The sequence below is a fragment of the Neoarius graeffei genome, chromosome 11 (genome assembly GCF_027579695.1).
Source record: "Neoarius graeffei isolate fNeoGra1 chromosome 11, fNeoGra1.pri, whole genome shotgun sequence".
NCBI classification, from domain to species: domain Eukaryota; kingdom Metazoa; phylum Chordata; class Actinopteri; order Siluriformes; family Ariidae; genus Neoarius; species Neoarius graeffei.
The window spans coordinates 26,302,544-26,319,734 of NC_083579.1; positions in this window are offsets into that span (position 1 = coordinate 26,302,544).

Below are 17,191 nucleotides of genomic sequence, written 5' to 3' on the forward strand. Positions count from 1 at the left end.
TGAGCCAAGGAACAAATTATTAGATTTTGATGCAAATCTGGATATTTGGCTTAGCGGAGGTATGCACTCTACTGAGTGCCTGTCTCTTTCAGACTGTGTTGCTGAATCATTTGTAACATCATCAGGAGTCGCTGAGAATGGAGGTAGACTTAGCACACAGAACATTTCATCTCATCTCATTATCTCTAGCCGCTTTATCCTGTTCTACAGGGTCGCAGGCAAGCTGGAGCCTATCCCAGCTGACTACGGGCAAAAGGCAGGGTACACCCTGGACAAGTCGCCAGGTCATCACAGGGCTGACACATAGACACAGACAACCATTCACACTCACATTCACACCTATGGTCAATTTAGAGTCACCAGTTAACCTAACCTGCATGTCTTTGGACTGTGGGGGAAACCGGAGCACCCGGAGGAAACCCACACGGACATGGGGAGAACATGCAAACTCCACACAAAAAGGCCCTCGCCAGCCATGGGGCTCGAACCCAGACCTTCTTGCTGTGAGACGACAGCGCTAACCACTACACCACTGTGCCGCCCACACAGAACATCTGCTCAATATTTTTCACAACCTGGGCACCAAGACAGAGACATTTTGATGCATGTCTTCCTTGACATGGTGGGTCCAATAGAGGCTTGAATGAATCATGGTGTTTGATCAGCACTGAATCAGATGTAGGCAGTGGTATCAAGCCATGATTAAGCTAGAGCAAAAGTGACAGTGGCATGATATGGGAGAACTTGTGGAGGTTGAAAACATGTCTTACAGCTGCATTCTGCAGATTTTGTTAATCATCTTAATAAAACAGTATCAGTCATCAGCTCTCAGGGTGGAGGGTAAAGGAGGATGGCAAGGGTTGAGAAGTCAAGAAAAAATGTTGTGGATCAGATACAGATGCTTCCAGCGAGGAGAACCTTGACAGAAAAGAGGGTCTCAGAAGATATCAGCTTCAAGTTTTGATTTCTTCCACTTTCTCTCAGCTGCTCTGGAGTCCCTCTGATTGCTGCATAGCACATACACAAAGGGCTGCAACTATTCTGTTTACCATGTTTGGTGTTCAGAAACTCAGCACAAACCCAGAAAGACATTATAGTCTTGAAGCAAATTAGAAATCATGACTGCAGCTGTCTGTTTATCTGTGTGTGTGTGTAATAGTTTGCCCTGAATCATTTTAGGGATTAGACACTATGAAACATTCTGAGGCCTTATGTTTTCATTGTCGAGCAACTGACTGATATTAGATGCCAGTCCTCCGATCTAACACAACTAGCCATTATTGAAGAGTGTAAAGTTAATGGTTTAAAGTGAAAGTCAGAAAGTCTTTCCTTTTGTTATGTTTTTAGTTACGTGAGCAGAGATTCAACAGTCACAAAAGCAGCATTTTTCACTCGAAGCCTTATTTCCAAACTGTAACATTGCTGTTTAATTATAGCCAGTCTTTTTGTCTTTTTCTTTTTGGCAGCATATAAATCACAGCCAGCCGGACATGCCATTCTGACTAGGAGCCTAATTGGAAACAGCACAGTCTGCTTCTGCGTGAGCATGGTTAAACTTAACAGTGAACACGTGCTTAAATAAGGGGGATTGGACTGTGTCAAACACAGCTAAATGGCCCATATGTAATCCTAGTTACATTAATGACCACACTGGTGTGTCTAGTGAGGTGTGGGTCCTGAATGAATTCTTGCTGAATGCATATGTGGAAGGAAAACAAACATTGATGGGCTAAAATGTCATTCTAACACATTAAATACATGCAGCTTGTATTGTAACCTGATTTGCAGAAGTTTTTTTTTCCCCAATCTTTCTGTCAACACTGACAAAAGCACACTTACTCTGCTGCCTTGTGGCTTTTGGTTCTGAGGTTCAGCTCGGGACAACTCATTTTGGTGTTGAGTAAAATCACATGACTCTGTTTAAAGCATGGGAGACCATCAGTGATGTGAATTATAGCATGGTTAAAGTGAAATCAGTCTTACCCTTGACATTTAATATTCCTAGTTCACTTTTTCAAGGTGCAATAGTCTTTTTTTTCCTCATCTCATCTCATTATCTCTAGCTGCTTTATCCTGTTCTACAGGGTCGCAGGCAAGCTGGCGCCTATCCCAGCTGACTACGGGCGAAAGGCGGGGTACACCCTGGACAAGTCGCCAGGTCATCACAGGGCTGACACATAGACACAGACAACCATTCACACTTACGGTCAATTTAGAGTCACCAGTTAACCTAACCTGCATGTCTTTGGACTGTGGGGGAAACCGGAGCACCCGGAGGAAACCCACGTGGACACAGGGAGAACATGCAAACTCCGCACAGAAAGGCCCTCGCCGGCCACGGGTCTCGAACCCAGACCTTCTTGCTGTGAGGTGACAGTGCTACCCACTACACCACCGTGCCACCCATGGTTATTTCAATTTGTTCTAAATTATTACACTTAGATTTTACTGGTTAAATTCAGAATTGCATTTTTTTTTAGCATGAACTAGGTTTTACTTTGGGACAGATACAGTACTTTCATTCACAATAGAAAGATATTTAGGTAGAAGTTTCTTTTTTTTGTAAACTAAGTGTCTCCTACAGAATCCTTTGTCCATCAGAAATGTCCTCTCCAGAAAACACTCACCATATGATGAGGTTGTAAATGATAAGAAAATTTGTCTTTTTGAAGCAGTCTGCAAACTGTAAATGAAACATTTTATTTTACTTGCTTCGTAGTACAAAACAAGACTTGAAACAGATGTAAGACACATTTGCAGCAGAGCTTCACGTGGGTGAAATGTGAGTCTGTCAAAAAATGTCCGCTCCGGAAAGCACTCACCATATGATGAGGTTGTAAATGATTTTTAAAGAAAATATTTTCATCTTTTGAAGCAGAATACTCTGTTGTTGCAGAGTAAAAAAAAAAACGAAAACAAAACAAACAAAAAAAAAAAACAGGACTTGAAACAGATGTGAAACACATTTGCAGCAGAGCTTCACATGTGGTTGAAATGTGAGTTTGTCAAAAAAGTGTCCTCTCCGGAAAACCACAAGGATCTTAACCACTTCAATTGTTATTATAGTTACCACCATGTACAAACATTGCTGCACAGTAGTTGAGAATTTGTGCTTAAAATCACATCTATTTCAACAGTTTTTCAGTTTGTATACCTTACTCTTCGAGAAATGTGGTCAATTTTAGAACTATATGCCATCTTCTCACCACAAGTAACATGCCCAGTATATGACTTGTAGCTCTGAAATTCTGGGCCATTAATTTCCATTTCAAAAGGTTATTTTTGGCAGCAGAGAAACACAAAAATCTGAGGTTTGATTTTTGGACTATTGTGGACCCCAAAAGTATACCCTGATTGTGAAACAGCCCTTTAATTGAAATAAAAATTTCTCATCCATGGTATTAAAAAAATCCTATAGGATAAAACAGGCTATTATACAGTGGGGCAAACAAGTATTTAGTCAGCCACCAATTGTGCAAGTTCTCCCACTTAAAAAGATGAGAGAGGCCTGTAATTTTCATCATAGGTACACTTCAACTATGAGAGACAGAATGGGGGGAAAGAATCCAGGAAATCACATTGTAGGATTTTTAATGAATTAATTGGTAAATTCCTCGGTAAAATAAGTATTTGGTCACCTACAAACAAGCAAGATTTCTGGCTCTCACAGACCTGTAACAACTTCTTTAAGAGGCTCCTCTGTCCTCCACTCGTTACCTGTATTAATGGCACCTGTTTGAACTCATTATCAGTATAAAAGACACCTGTCCACAACCTTAAACAGTCACACTCCAAACTCCAAAAATATGAAACAAATATTCCCAAAACTATATCCATGTAATATTTACATAGGTTGTATCTCCTATCACATCCCTAATAGTGGGTAAGCGAACAACAGCTAACTGCCTGAAGTGGTGAAAATGAACCCTCAATAACATCACTGTAGTGCTTACAGGAGTTCACCTCAGTGCATGGGGGCTAACAAATTTTTCAAAATCAGACAAGAGAAAGAAGGCGGCACGGTGGTGTAGTGGTTAGCGCTGTCACCTCACAGCAAGAAGGTCCGGGTTCGAGCCCCGTGGCCGGCGAGGGCCTTTCTGTGTGGAGTTTGCATGTTGTCCGCATGGGTTTCCTCCCGGTGTTCCGGTTTCCCCCACAGTCCAAAGACATGCAGGTTAGGTTAACTGGTGACTCTAAATTGACCGTGAATGGTTGTCTGTGTCTATGTGTCAGCCCTGTGATGACCTGGCAACTTGTCCAGGGTGTACCCCGCCTTTTGCCCGTAGTCAGCTGGGATAGGCTCCAACTTGCCTGTGACCCTGTAGAAGGATAAAGCGGCTAGAGATAATGAGATGAGATGAGATGAGACAAGAGGAAGTTGTTTATTACTCCAATACTGTGGTCAGTTCAGATAATGTAGCCCAGCAAACTATGTCAAGCTACAGTACATGGTTTATCTACATTTAGGGTTATGGAAAGAATATTAATGTTAGCTGACCAACTAATGTAATTTGAGGGATTTAACTGCTCATGAAGCAAACTAAGTTTCAGTCCAAAATTAGAAATCAAATGTTTCACTTACGGTTTGCGGACTGGCGGTCGACTCCAACAGACTTGGCATGGCTCCATCTTTGGATTTAGATTACTGTGGGCAATCATATGTTAATGAAGGGGTGGCACCATAAACAATTAGATGAGATTCTAAGTAAGAAGCATCAGACATCCCAAGTCTCCCGGAAGTTCCGGGAGTCTCCTGCGTATTGATAGCGGCTCCCTGATGCCCGCAAATTACATACAATCTCACGGAATCTAGAGCAAGCGAGCAATCTTCATCCCGAACCTATCGACCACTCAGTGAGTGCATTGAGCATGAAGAAGAGCAGCAGCTGCTCCAGCTGTTTTCTGGAGCCCAGGAAATTAATGCATGGTACAAATCATCGGGTTTTTTTTTTGTTTGTTTGTTTGTTTGTTTTTTAAAAACTGATTTGGTGTTCAACTTTCACGGTTATGATAAAGCAGTGTCTCTTTGTAACTGTCATCTTTGTAAGCTCACTTGCTCAGCAGAAGGCTCAATACTGGCAATAAATTACTTTCAGTGCTGGAGCGGCAGGAGCAGGTGGCGCGCAACCGCCAGGAATTTGTTCGGATTCACCTCCAAAACTAAGTCGCTCATAAAACTACAACCTTTTCTGGTTCAAACAGAACCAATTAGGACCATGTACACCCTTTCTATTTTGTGCTACAACGTTAAGTAGAGGTGTGTGTGTGTGTGTGTGGGGTCAACGCGTAATTACCATTACTTATTCATCTCATCTCATTATCTCTAGCCGCTTTATCCTGTTTTACAGGGTCGCAGGCAAGCTGGAGCCTATCCCAGCTGACTACGGGCGAAAGGCGGGGTACACCCTGGACAAGTCGCCAGGTCATCGCAGGGCTGACACATAGACACAGACAACCATCACATTCACACCTACGGTCAATTTAGAGTCACCAGTTAAACTAACCTGCATGTCTTTGGACTGTGGGGGAAACCGGAACACCGGGAGGAAACCCATGCGGACAACATGCAAACTCCACACAGAAAGGCCCTCGCCGGCCACGGGGCTCGAACCCGGACCTTCTTGCTAACCACTACACCACCGTGCCGCCCTCGTTACTTATTTATTAATTTATTTATTTTTACTAAAATCATCGTATGCAACCATACAAGATTTTTTTTTTCAAAATTCCAAACCCTATGATCTTCTTGTGGTTTCCCTTTACAGAGAGCTGATTTTAAGGTGAATTGAACCTGTTTGAAATTTTAAGGTAAAATCTCTACAATAATCACGGAATTGGAATGAAGGAAAAAGCCATTGCAAGATTAATTTATAATTTATCACTCTGATAAACTTCCCTGTGTATATCTGAATCTTGTCGTTGCCTTTTTGTCCACTGAAACACGTGTGATGTTATATTGCATCTAAAAACACGATTTCAATATCAAATGAATGGACACACCATCCTGTTATCTCTCTCAACTAACTCATCTGAGTTTTCTGTGTTTATCGGCTCTGAAAGAGATTCTCTCACAACATGAGCAAAATTTACTTTGTTCAATTAATACTGTATCTTCAGGTACTATTAACACCTGTCAAATCTTCCGTCAAATATGTGATTTTCCGATGTGAAAATCAGCACTCTCCAGTCACAAGACAAAGCAATTCTACAGAGATGCGAGAGCATTCTACATCAGAAGCTTTAAAAAAAAGGGAAATTTCCCAGTGAGAGATCAAATCTTGACGAATCTGTCAGTGGTCAATCCTGAGAACCATGATGATGTGAAACCAGAGCAGATTTTGACTTTGGCAGACAGATTTCCAAATGTAATGAAGGCAGATGCCAGAGAACAACTCCATTTAGAAGTCCTGGATTATGTCTCATCTAACCTGGAAGCACTGGTGCCAAATTATAAGAATTTACCAGTTGATGAGTTCTGGGGGAAGCTGTCCAAAGTCACATCTGTGGGCTCAGGGCAGTTGAGATTCAGGGAGCTCTCTCAGCTGATGAAGCTGCTATTGGTGCTGCCAAATTCTAACTGTGATGTGGAAAGGGCATTCAGCATGGTGTGTCACATCAAGACAGAATTTAGGAGTCAGGCATCTCACCAAACATGTATGAATCTGATGTCTTGCAAGATTAACAAGTTTATTGACACAGAGTACTGTGAGGTGGAGGTGTCTGGAAAATTGCTCAAATCTGCAGAGCAAGCATCTTTTAAATACAGTGAAAGCTTGCAAAAGGAACAGGCATAGACATAGGAAAGGAAAGAGCCCTTTAGGCCTAGGCCTACATGTACAGTTGCATTCATTGTCATTCATGCAATTCATTCATTGTTCTGTTATATTCATCTGTGTTTCGGTATCTAAGTAAAGCAATGTTCTCTGGTGAATATTTCTATTTATCCTTGTCATCCTTCCTTATTTATGGGGGGCAGGGTGTCCAGATTCAATCAGTAAGGAGCTTAATATATGGCACATTGTAGTTATCATAGTTTATGGGTTGGGGGCAGCTAAGTCCCCAAGTCAGGGTGTCAGCTATGAATCTGAGTGAACTGAGTGAATTCAGGTACTGTTCATCTCCAAAAGGCCACTCAAAAATCCACCAGAATGCAGGAAATCACATCAACCAAATCCAAAATTTTCTGGGGGAGTACCCCCATACCCCCCTGCAATGTATTTGTCCCCCCTCCAAATCCTTCCCCAAAGAGGGGGAGCTCCCTGAAATGAATTTTGTCAGGTTGGGATGTCTGAAGCATGTACTTTTTAAACTGGCCTTTTTACTCTGCTGATTTTCTTTCTATGGCTATTACAGACTGGGAAGGTAACAGTCCACTCCGAAAGGTTCAGTATGTCCCCAAGCCACCCACAAAACCAGTAACAAGAAAAATATTTTCCATGGCATGTCCCCTTTAAGCAAATGCATCAACACGAGTTTCATGTGGCTGAGAAAACATATTTGGGTAACTGGTCCAAGTCAAACTGCTTGTCTTTGTTTGTGTGGGCTTCCTGTTAGTCTAGTAAATCTGGTCAGTAGCTAGATCATTTTCCTATGTGCAAAAAACCTGCCAGGCTTCCAAAAAACAAATGACAAGAAACATGATGAAATGAGAATAAATACTGGTAGCACTTTTCCAAGAGGAAGAATTTTATTAATTGTGAAGTGCATGAAAGTGGACATGGAATTATCAGTGTTCCTCCTGGATTGTGTATGTATGGAACACAATCTGTAATTATATCCTCCTGGGAACCAAGAAAAAAATGCCTCAATTTCTCTTTTGTTGTGATTTCCTTACTAGGAATTTCCCCTCCTAGTCACATGATATATCATTGGAAAGCCCAGGATGTACTCTTTACAAGACACCAGGATTCAAGTGAATAGCTTAAAAGAGTAAGAGGGTGTGCACGTAAAACCAATGTCAACTACAGAGGACACAATTCTATGGGTTGGTTCTCAGGAGGATATAAGTAGAAATGTAGGTAATGCTCCAAGAAATGTAGGTAATGCTAGCTATATGTATGCAATGCAGCTGAAGATGCTACCTTGCTAACACCAGTAGTGACAGTCAGATGAAAAATTCAAGGTAACTAATTACAATTACAACCCCGATTCCAAAAAAGTTGGGACAAAGTACAAATTGTAAATAAAAATGGAATGCAATGATGTGGAAGTTTCAAAATTCCATATTTTATTCAGAATAGAACATAGATGGCATATCAAAAGTTTAAACTGAGAAAATGTATCATTTAAAGAGAAAAATTAGGTGATTTTAAATTTCATGACAACACATCTCAAAAAAGTTGGGACAAGGCCATGTTTACCACTGTGAGACATCCCCTTTTCTCTTTACAACAGTCTGTAAATGTCTGGGGATTGAGGAGACAAGTTGCTCAAGTTTAGGGATAGGAATGTTAACCCATTCTTGTCTAATGTAGGATTCTAGTTGCTCAACTGTCTTAGGTCTTTTCTGTCGTATCTTCCGTTTTGGGATGCGCCAAATGTTTTCTATGGGTGAAAGATCTGGACTGCAGCCTGGCCAGTTCAGTACCTGGACCCTTCTTCTACGCAGCCATGATGCTGTAATTGATGCAGTATGTGGTTTGGCATTGTCATGTTGGCAAATGCAAGGTCTTCCCTGAAAGAGACGTCGTCTGGATGGGAGCATATGTTGCTCTAGAACCTGGATATACCTTTTCAGCATTGATGGTGTCTTTCCAGATGTGTAAGCTGCCCATGCCACATGCACTAATGCAACCCCATACCATCAGAGATGCAGGCTTCTGAACTGAGTGCTGATAACAACTTGGGTCGTCCTTCTTCTCTTTAGTCCGAATGACACGGCATCCCTGATTTCCATAAAGAACTTCAAATTTTGATTCGTCTGACCACAGAACAGTTTTCCACTTTGCCACAGTCCATTTTGAATGAGCCTTGGCCCAGAGAAGACGTCTGGGCTTCTGGATCATGTTTAGACACGGCTTCTTCTTTGAACTATAGAGTTTTAGCTGGCAACAGCGGATGGCACGGTGAATTGTGTTCACAGATAACGTTCTCTGGAAATATTCCTGAGCCCATTTTGTGATTTCCAATACGGAAGCATGCCTGTATGTGATGCAGTGCCATCTAAGGGCCCAAAGATCACAGGCACCCAGTATGGTTTTCCAGCCTTGACCCTTACGCACAGAGATTCTTCCAGATTCTCTTGATGATATTGTGCACTGTAGATGATATGTTCAAACTCTTTGCTATTTTCTTTTTAAATATTTTTATGGGCTTCTTTCACCTTTATTATTGGATAGGACAGTGTAGAGACAGGAAATGAGCAGGAGAGACAGACGGGGAGGGATCGGGAAATGACCTCAGGCCAGAATCGAACCCGGGTCCCCAGATTTATGGTATGGCGCCTTATCCACCTGAGCCACGACGCCCCCAAACTCTTTGCATTTTTGCACTGTCAAACTCCTTTCTGATATTGCTCCACTATTTGTCAGCACAGAATTTGGGGGATTGGTGATCCTCTTCCCATCTTTACTTCTGAGAGCCGCTGCCACTCCAAGATGCTCTTTTTATACCCAGTCATGTTAATGACCTATTGCCAATTGACCTAATGAGTTGCAATTTGGTCCTCCAGCTGTTCCTTTTTTGTACCTTTAACTTTTCCAGCCTCTTATTGCCCCTGTCCTAACTTTTTTGAGATGTGTTGCTGTCATGAAATTTCAAATGAGCCAATATTTGGCATGAAATTTCAAAATGTCTCACTTTCGACATTTGATACGTTTGTCTATGTTCTATTGCGAATACAATATCAGTTTTTGAGATTTGTAAATTATCGCATTCTGTTTTTATTTACAATTTGTACTTTGTCCCAACTTTTTTGGAATTGAGGTTGTACAAATAAATACAGGACAGCGATGGTAAACACAGGTCAGGCTAAAATACTAATGCATTCACATCTGTAATTGAACTTCACCAGTCATACTAGATTCTGGGCTTCTGCTCTGTGCACATGGGAAAAAATTGTTCCAAACTTAATTATACTTACCTACTAGAGCTCCAGTCTTAATTAATCTTAATAACTGATACACCTTTAAATAAAATGTATAGTTTTGTATAATGTAGTTGTCTCGCAGGCTCATCAAGGTAACAGGTATATTACATTACAGGCATTTAGCAGACACTCTTATCCAGAGTGATGTACAATATACTCAGAGTAGCCCAGGGAGCAGCTGGGGGACAGGTGCCTTGCTCAAGGGCACTTCAGCCATTCCTGCTGGTCCAGGGAATCGAATCAGTGACCTTTTGGGCCTAAAACTGCTTCTCTAACCATTGCTTCCCATGCAAAACCCTCAAACCCTAATTTGTCATGTCTACTTGCTTTATCTTGCAATTTTGGAAACTTTGTCAAAGTGGAAAATAGCACAATAAGTGAGGAATAAAACACTCCGGAGGGTGTGCTGTTAGAGGAAGAAATCAAAAACAAGGTGGAGTGATGTCTCAATACGTAGCAGATTTACTGTTACCAACCTGAAGTTGATTATTTTTCTATAAAGTGGTTTATTCCATTTACAGCACAACAGTTTGGCTTGCTTGCTTATTGATTGATTGACAATTTTGGGAGGCCAAAATGCTACCAAGCTGCTCGACTACATTTACAGTAAGGCAAAGATTGCATGTGTTAGATATTTCAACATATTGTATGTCTACTTTTTATACAGGAAGTGCCAAGTCAAATTGAAATTAATCTAAATTTAAAAGGCTTTACATTTTTAAAATGTCATCCAAAATATAAGCTATGGGTTCTAATATAAACATCACAAAGAGGTGAAAGAATGAGGCAGAGTAAGAAAAGTCACACAGAGAGATGGAAGATGGGGGAAAAGTAGGACAGAGAGATAATACACAGAGATATGGGAGGGGGGGGGATGATGATGATGACGACACATATTGAACATGCACAGACGTTAATCAGAATTCAGTGATCGAACCCTTGACCCTGAAGTCTTTTAGAGTCACCCTTAAATTGTCACATCCAAATTCCTTCCCCCCCCATCACAGAGAAAGTATATTTCAGTTGGTCATACAATACTATGTGAATATAAATAGTGATTGTGTGTTTTATCATCTGTTTCACAGTAATTCAGTGTAAGTTCAGTTCTTCATCTATCAGTTTCAACACTAACTGCATCTTCTGAAACAAATTCCTCACCACATATGAGAAAAAAAGTATGTCCATTCTGATCCCTGATGAACTAAATCAGAGTCAGACTCTAATCTGTGCTGTGAAATGAGTTTGAGAGCTTTGAGTCAGCTTTTTATCGACATGTTTTTAAAGTCTGAGATGATATCAAACAGGGTGTCCTGAATAATTTTTCTGAGATAAGACTGACATCTAGTGGATTTTAGAGGCAGTTGAACTCATAACATGGAAAAATAGAGAGAAAAAAGAAAGAAATACATTTCAGTAGTCTCATCTCATCTCATTATCTCTAGCCGCTTTATCCTGTTCTACAGGGTCGCAGGCAAGCTGGAGCTTATCCCAGCTGACTACGGGCGAAAGGCGGGGTACACCCTGGACAAGTCGCCAGGTCCATCACAGGGCTCATTTCAATAGTGTATTAATAATAATAATAATAATAATAATAATAATAATAATAGATTAGCCCCTATGATTTTTGGTTAGCATAATAATAATAATAATAATAATAATAATAATAATAATAATAATATAAGTACAATTTTATTTTAATAATAAGTTAATATATTAGTCCTTATAATGTTTGGTTCTTCTTGATTTTTGTAGATAAACTGTACAATAGAGAGACTTGGTTTTCATTTTTCACCCCTAAACGAAGTGGGATGCAAGTATTTCATGTACTGTATATGCGTCAAAATACACCGTGTGTATCCGGAATCCCAGTGCGGCTTCAGGGCAGGCAGGTCAACAATAGACATGATCTTCTCCCTTCGACAGCTACAGGAGAAGAGCAGAGAGCAAGGCCAGCCACTCTACATGATGTTTATTGACTTCACCAAGGCCTTCGATCTGGTCAGCAGGAAGGGCCTCTTTGAACTTCTCAGGAAGATCGGCTGCCCTCCAAAACGCCACAGCATGATAATCTCCTTCCATGCCGACATGAAGGGAACAGTCTTACACTTGTGTTCAAAATAATAGCAGTCCAACACAACTAACCAGATCAATCACTGTTTTTGGTGGAAATTATATTACTACATGGCAAATAATTTACCAGTAGGTGTAGTAGAGTCATAGAAAACCAACAGACCCAACATTCATGATATGCATGCTTCTGAGTCTGTGTAATCGAATAATTAAGTGAAAGGGACGTGTTCAAAATAATAGCAGTGTGGAGTTTAATTAGTGAGATCATTCATTCTGTGAAAAAACAGATGTCAGTCAGGTGGCCCTAATTTAAGGATGAAGCCAGCACATGTTGTACATGCATTTCTCTCTGAAAACCTGAGAAACATGGGTTGTTCCAGACATTGTTCAGAAGAACAGCATGCTTTGATTAAAACGTTGATTGGAGAGGTAAAACGTATACTGTAAAGAAGTGCAGAAAATGATGGGCTGCTCAGCTAAAATGATCTCCAGTGCTTTAAAATGGACAGCAAAGCCAGAGAGACGTGGAAGAAAACAGAAGACTACCATTCGAATGGATCGAAGAATAGCCAGAATGGCAAAGACTCAGCCAATGATCAGCTCCAGGGTAATCAAAGACGGTCTGAAGTTACCTGTGAGTACTGTGACAATTAGAAGATGCCTGTGTGAAGCTAATCTATCGGCAAGAAGCCCCCGCAAAGTTCCACTGTTAAAAAAAAGACGTGCTGAAGAGGATACAATTTGCCAAAGAAAACATCGACTGGCCTAAAGAGAAATGGAAAAACATTTTGTGGACTGATGAAAGTAAAATTGTTCTTTTTGGGTCCTAGGGCCGCAGACAGTTTTTCAGACGACCCCCAAACACTGAATTCAAGCCACAGTACACTCTGAAGACAGTGAAGCATGGTGGTGCAAGCATCATGATATGGGAATGTTTCTCTTACTGTGGTGTTGGGCCCATTTATCGCATACCAGGAATCATGGATCAGTTTGCATATATCAAAATACTTGAAGAGGTCATGTTGCCTTATGCTGAAGAGGAAATGCCCTTGAAATGGGTGTTTCAACAAGACAACGACCCCAAACACACCAGTAAGCGAGCAGCATCAGGGTTCAAGACCAACAAAATGAAAGTTATGGAGTGGCCAGCCCAATCCCCGGACCTTAATCCGATAGAAAACTTGTGGGGTGACATCAAAAATGCTGTTTCTGAGGCAAAACCAAGAAATGCAGAGGAATTGTGGAATGTTGTCAAATCATCCTGGGCTGGAATACTTGTTCACAGGTGCCAGAAGTTCTCAGAAACCATGGTTATACAACTAAATATGAGTTTAGTGATTCACAGGAATACTAAATCCTTAAGATTTTTTTCAGTTTATACAGTAAATATTTGGAGTTTGTAATGAAAAATGCAGACACTGCTATTTTTTTGAACAGCCCAATGTTCATTTTTCTTCATTTTCTGTAAAGTAATTAAAATATTCATACATTTTTCTTCATGTTTTGATGTAGAATATAATGTGCAGTGTTCCCAATCAGGGATGAGAATGAAAAATATTTAAAAAGTCTGAAAAAAGCCGGGGGTTTGGGGTCCGCAGGCACCCAGTGGGGCCCAGGGGGCGGGAGCTAATGATTTTTGGCTTTTTTTTTTTTACCCCAAAACCATTAATTTTATCAGCAAAAAGTTGCAATTTATTTGGAAATAAATTCCCCTTCTTGGTGGACTACCAGGTGAAAATGATTAATATGGTGCAAGAGACTTGTTTTTAATCAATTCACATTTGATGATTTCAAAAAAATCAATGCACCTTTTAATATAAGCAAGAGCTCTACAGTATTATATTTCTGCATTTTTGCTATTCATGTCTTTGAATACTCTAATCCTTTAAAATGAATTGCAAACCAGAAAAAAAGTTCTATCATATAATTCTCTTAAGCTTTCTTCTGATGTTATTATGGTAGCAGGCAACATTCAACATCACTTATCACTTCCCTTTCAACTGCTGTGTGTACTAACTAGGTTTAATCTGGACAGGATGTTGTGTAATGTAATACATATACCATATGGTCAATTTGAAGATCAAGATGGTGATTTTGAATTAAATAACAGGCATGTACAATTGGCATTACATATTGGAATTTTTTTTAAAAATCAAAAACTATAAGTTCATCTCAGCCTAAAAAAATTTGGGCAGACGCTCCCGCGCGGCACATACCAGCAATTCCCCCCACCCATGAAATGAGCAATAAGTAGGAGAGTTATACACGGTATCATACCTAAAATTTTATCAGAAATATAGATGATACTATGATTCTCCCCAACATGCTACATTAGATAAGCTAACCCCATTAATAACAGATACACACTTATGACGTGTATTTCATATATATGTGATATATATGATGTATATTCATTAGTGCTGTCAAGCGATTAAAATATTTAATCGCGATTAATGTCGCGACTGTCATAGTTAACTCGCGATTAATCGCAATTTAATCACACATTTTTGTCACATGAAAAACCATTGTAATTCTCTTATCAGCATAAAAAAGTGAATGGGCTTGCTTTGTACCAATGTTTTTTTATTGCAAAGCATAACACGTTTTGACACAGCCACTGCAAAGTGAACCTAAGCCGAGCACCGGTGCTAGCAAAAGAACCAGGAGTGAAGTGATCTACTGCTTGAGTTAGTCTACAACTCACAGTGACGGTAGGCTTGACATGCTTGATTACAATATAAAGTACACTATTATATTAACTTTAAGTTGTTCGTTGATAAATATTGCATTGAATCTGATCTTTACTGTTTCAGCTCACTTAACACATTTTGTACTTTTACACTTTCTGCCTGTTGATGCGTCGCGCTGTCCAATCAGAGGCGGCTAAATTTGCATATTACAGGAAGGATTTCTGGGATAGCATTGAGTTTACAGTTCAGAGGGATCTGGCTCTTTAGACGCTGTCTTCTTAAAACTGAATAAATATTTAAAAAGAGCCAAATGAGCCAGTCTTTTGAACAGCTCTTTTCAAAGAACGGATCACAAAGATGCGGATCCCATCAAAGAGCCATAAATCCCATCTCTACTAGCGCGCCCTGCCCGCGCTGGTTCTTTGGGGGGAGGAGGGCAAAGGACTCTGGCTGTGCGGGGCGTGGCATTACAGTCTAGCTGCTATCGGTTTTCTGTTCCAAGTTCCTGGCAGTTTCAAAAGCTTATGAAAAACTTACATCATGTCACAGGGCGTTAATCTCGCGATAAAAAAATTATCGCCGTTAAAACTGAGTCAAGTTAACGCGTTAATAACGCTACATTTTTGACAGCACTAATATTCATACATTGTTACTTTACGGAAATCTTCAATCAGTTTGGTCTTTTCATGCCAGCCTGTTGGAGACCTAAATATAATGCACATGAAATGACACTCCTCACCTCAACATGTCCTTTACAATCATTTAAGCCACCATGGGCAATGCTGAAATCACTGCTGCAAACAGTACATCGCGCGAAACTGTCATTACTTTTTGACCCTTATTAGACAGGGAGATTCTTTTGTGTAATCTGAGGTGAAGTGGGTTTTGTATTTTCGTTTTTGGGGCGTGCGCGCTCTCTCTCTGCCATGATGATCCTGTAGGCCGCACTGACTGAACTGAAAACTTCGGTCCTCGAGAAAAAAGAGAGAAAAGCCCGCCCACACTGAAAGCTGATTGGGTTACTCAGCAAAATAAGCCAATCAGGATGCTCTTTGTCTAGCATGCGCTACATGAACAGGCACATACGCAGTCTCTCTTGCGCTCCCTCGCACAGTCTGTCATATGCGCACATTCTAAGATGCGCGATGCAGACATTAATGTTTCGCGTGCATGCTCTTGCTCGCTTGCTCTAGATTCTGGGAGATATTATCCAATTTGCGAGCATCAGGGAGCCACTATCAGTATGCGGGAGACTCACGGAACTTCTGGGAGACTTGGGATGTCTGCGTTATAAGGTGACCACAGATCGTTAACCATACACCCCCCGAAAATTTCTCAACGGATTTACCTCGATCTCAGAAATGATCATTTTGATCTGAAAAAGTCTGAAATCCGCCGATCGGCGGAAAATTCTCATCCCTGAATACAGTGACCGAGGTCTTGGAAATACTGACCGAGGCCTAGAAAATACTGACCGAGACCTTATTTACCAGCTTAAGGTCGGTCCGTATTGTGAAATACCGTGACCGACGTCTTGGAAATACTGATTGAGGCCTTATTTACCAGCTTAAGGTCAGTCCGTATCGTGAAATACCGTGACCGAAGTCTTGAAAATACTGACCGAGGCCTAGAAAATACTGACCGAGACCTTATTTACCAGCTTAAGGTCGGTCCGTATTGTGAAATACCGTGACCGAGGTCTTGGAAATACTGATCGAGGCCTTATTTACCAGCTTAAGGTCAGTCCGTATCGTGAAATACCGTGACCGAAGTCTTGAAAATACTGACCGAGGCCTAGAAAATACTGACCGAGGCCTTATTTACCAGCTTAAGGTCAGTCCGTATCGTGAAATACCGTGACCGAGGTCTTGGAAATACTGATCGAGGCCTTATTTACCAGCTTAAGGTCAGTCCGTATCGTGAAATACCGTGACTGAGGTCTTGAAAATACTGACCGAGGCCTAGAAAATACTGACCGAGGCCTTATTTAACAGCTTAAGGTCAGTCCATATCGTGAAATACCATGACCGAGGTCTTGGAAATACTGACCGAGGCCTTATTTACCGGCTTACGGTAGGTCCGTATTGTGAAATACTGTGACCGACGTCTTGGAAATACTGATCGAGGCCTTATTTACCAGCTTAAGGTCAGTCCGTATCGTGAAATACCGTGACCGAGGTCTTGAAAATACTGACCGAGGCCTAGAAAATACTGACCGAGGCCTTATTTACCAGCTTAAGGTCAGTCCATATCGTGAAATACCGTGACCGAGGTCTTGGAAATACTGACCGAGGCCTTATTTACCGGCTTACGGTCGGTCCGTATTGTGAAATACCGTGACCGA